The sequence below is a fragment of the Xyrauchen texanus genome, chromosome 47, assembly GCF_025860055.1.
Source record: "Xyrauchen texanus isolate HMW12.3.18 chromosome 47, RBS_HiC_50CHRs, whole genome shotgun sequence".
Lineage (NCBI taxonomy): Eukaryota > Metazoa > Chordata > Actinopteri > Cypriniformes > Catostomidae > Xyrauchen > Xyrauchen texanus.
Window position 1 is genome coordinate 9154652 of NC_068322.1, and position 4090 is coordinate 9158741.

Here is a 4090-nt window from a genome sequence, read left to right on the forward strand (position 1 = left end):
TGATGAACAGATTTTGTGGGGTCTGCTTGCTTATGCCCACTTGACCATGGTTGGCAGGGTTCGAGGTAGGGGCTGCTTGTGTGTGTGTGCGCCCGTTTTCATTTGACCACACTACAGCAGCAGGGGTACGAGTGGGAAAACAGGAAAGGGTTTTATGATCATAGCCATAGCTACCACTGCAGTCAAAAACACACAGATAGAGGAAACATGGACAAATGGTCACAAAGAGCAGAAGCACATTGCTAGCTGAGAAAGCCCAATCAAGCAAATCCAGTCTAAGAGAGAGTGCGTTCGCGCATGGTAGCACACCATTGTGATATAAATGGCAACCAACCGAGCCATTTGTGCTTACTACATTTGATATCTAATAAACAAGAACAAATGAGACTGTCCTTCACACTCAGGGAAAGAAATGCACCACACAAACGCCCCAATGACAACTGGCTTGAATGCATCACAGAAGCGCGCTAGGAACTGTGTGAAAAAGTTGATCTGCAAGGGAAAGGATATCAGTTATGTACTGTAGGGCTCTTGTTGGATTTTCCATATCTTGAAGTTGGCAAATTAGGCAAGATTTACCATTACATAGTTCCTTCCTTGAGTTTGAGACTGAGTGGTTTGAGTGACAAAGCTGATGACCAATGATGTTGCCTGTGTCAATCCTATTGGCCAAAAAACTCTAGGGGAAGGGCGTGACCCTTGGCCGAGAAACTATCAAATGCCAAAGTAATTTCCCATGCTGCCAAATTTCACTGGTTTGCAGGTCTGTATTTTGAGCACACAGCTAAAGTAACACAGACAACATTGCTGACCAACATAACCTGGTTTGTGACGTTGAAATTAAAGTGCTATGGCAAGCTTAAAATATATGCATGGATTCAAAGCAGTACAAACATAAAAAGAGATCTCTAAATAAGAAACATTTCCCCCCACCTCTATACACACTCTACATTACTATTCATTTCAATGACACAGACCTATTCATAAATGATCATTTAATTGACTGCAAGATGAATCTGTAGATCAATAAACTTCTTAAAATGTCTTTACGCCATCACTTTTAAAGAAGGCGAATACAGTGGCCAAATCATTCAGCAGCACTGTGTCCATAGCAACGGCAGAACCATCTAGCCTTTTAAATGAAATGTCGTATTTTAATTTTATGTCACTTTAGGCAGCGATTGCTGGAAAATACAGTAAGTGTGTGTCTCACGGAAACCTGTTGAAGAACATGTCTCGGTCATATTTCACCCCAAAATCACTAGAGAGATATAAAAAAGTATAATTTGAATAAAATTACACTTTGAATAAAATTTACTTTAAAGTATAAGAATTAAACATTTTGTATTATGATTTTGAAGCGCATTAATGCATAATGCAAAAAATCTCATTAATATAATTATAATTCTCATTATGGTACTCTGAAGTATTATTTAAATGTTATAGTATTTATACATGATGGTATTATTGCTGTACTCCAGTTATTTATGCTGATTTAAATTAATAGAAAAAAAGGACCATTTAAAAAAATAACAATATAACAGCAATTTTACAATAATACAAAAAAAAGCACAAATACTTCATTACAGTGATGAGAATAAAATGAAAATCAGAATAACAAGAATTATAAGAAAAACACAGAATTTTGAGAATTTGTGGGGAAAAGTGCTTTATCATGAATATAATGTTACAATGCAAAAATTCTTATTAGTCCTAAAAAGTTCCTTAATAGGATATATATATATATATATATATATTTATTTGGGGGTGGGGGGTGTGAAATAAGAGTGCATGTAATCTCTGTGCTGACTTATCAAAAACACATTTGCTACAGTAAGTGGGTGAGCATCTGCAATCACATATATGGGGCATCTGGGCTCGCTAGACCCTGTCTGGGCACAGGGCCAAACGTCCCTCTCAGACTGGATGAAGTGAGCCTGCCGTGATGTCAGCCGCTCTGGGTCTTCTTTCACCTGGGACCCCCATCTCATTTTCTCTTGCTTTTTCATCTCCTGTCCCTCTCCCTATCTCTCCGTTACCTCACTGAAAATAATAATGCTTCTTTCGGAGTCCCTGCGGGATTGTGCTTGCGAGAGTGGTCAAAGCGGGCTCCTTGTGCAAAACATTCAGCCTCTCTCTCCTTAGTAAACTGTCAAGAATTTAAAAAATGAAGACAGGCTGAGGCAATTACTCATTTACAGTCTGTATAGACATTACTGAAAGATGCCTTCCCTCAGCTGTGGAGCAGCAAATGTGTTTCCAATTAAAACTGTTCTGTTTACATTTTCTGCATTTTCTATTGTGTAATTGTATAATTTACAGCAGTGCTGTTGCATTTCCTCTGGGGCGAAAAATATGGTCATGACGCTTGAACATGTCACATGGTGGTTGCCAAGCATATTCCTGTCACAACACATTCTTAAAACTCGATCAACAAGGCAGTGGAAGCGGGATGGAATGATCCACAATTTGGCCATATGCGATAAGGTATAAATAAATGGTTTTTGACTGTGAAATAACCAGTCGGATAATGCTGAACATGATCCGGTTATGGAGGTCCACTGAGGGCTACTGCACCAGCACCCTAACAAGCTGTACATATGGCAATATATAACTTTTTCAACAACACAGAGCCACATGGAAGGCATGCAAGTAGAGCTGATCTGGTCTTTGAAACAAACACCAACTTCTCTAAATCTATTTAGTTGCACAAGAGAGTTCAGCGTTATGAATAATTGCAATAATGTCCTTGCAGTTTCCATCCGCCTCCATCCCCAGATTCACTCATGATACATGCTGTTGTCCAAACGAAGGCATGCTCATGGCTTAGATGTTTTCGGAGCGGAACTTGGCAAGCGCCGTTTGGATCCACGCACTTAAAGGCTTGTCGTCATGGTGATTTGTCTTAATGCCCATGTGACCTAGCCCCCTGCATCTGTTTTCCTTTTTCTTCCTTCTCTCATAATCTGCCTAATTATTTACTGTTAATTATTTATCATTCATAATTGGCTTGTTTGGAGGTGAGGTATACAGCAACACGTTTAGCAAATGTAACACTTTTTAGCACTAATGGGTGCATTTTACACTGAATTCTGACAACAGGATCTGTCTACAGACATACCTGGCACATATATTGTAATTCTTTGGTTTAACTGGTAGAGTATTCTGCATGCAACACCAAGGTCATGGATTCAATTTCCAAGTTTCATGCACTGTAGGTAACTGTAAATCTGGTGAATGCATAAATAAACACAATGTAAATAGTAATATTGCATAGTTTCTATATTCAATAAGGTTAAATAAACATTTGTACCATTTATACTGCCCTACAACTAGAAAAGATTAGGTAACTCCCAAAATAATATTTGAAATACCATTGGTCAATGACTTAGCCCTTGAATGCTTTTTTTAATGATTTTGACTAACAGTACCCTCTGGTGGAACTTGAGAGCGTTTCAATTGGACCACCACTCAAGAGATCAGCCATTTTGTAGTTTATCATGTGGCCACAACCACTAAAACTCACACAGAAGTTTAGCAGACTTTCCAAGAAGTGGATTATTCGGGCCCCTATACAACCACCACCATAACCCATTTACAGACACAGACAGACACATACAGTGAACTATGAAGATGGCAGTCGTTATGTGTAGCGTGTGTGTGAGATGGTCTGAGAGTCTTACTATGCTCTGCCCAAATGCGGTGCAGTGGGAAGAGGATCTGTGTGTGTTATAGTATGCAGAGCTGTGAGTCAGCCAGAGTTCTATGCACACACACACACTTCCACTGCTCTCTTGAGTGAAAGAGATGCCAATAAAACTCCACCACAGTTTCCAGTGAGGGGTGAAAATATGGATCAAGAGAGCAAAGGAGAACGAGACAATATGAAAGGTTCAACTCTGTCTGCAGGCCTTTATGTTGCCATAAATGCTGGTGCAAGACTTCTTAAAGATGGCTGCTCCCATTAGAGGCCAACATAGCAGACCATCCATGATCCACATATTTGACTTGGCTTTATGCCGGATGCCCTTCTTGATGCAACACCCAGTGGCTGGGGGACTCTCACTCACACCTACAGGGCAATTAAGAA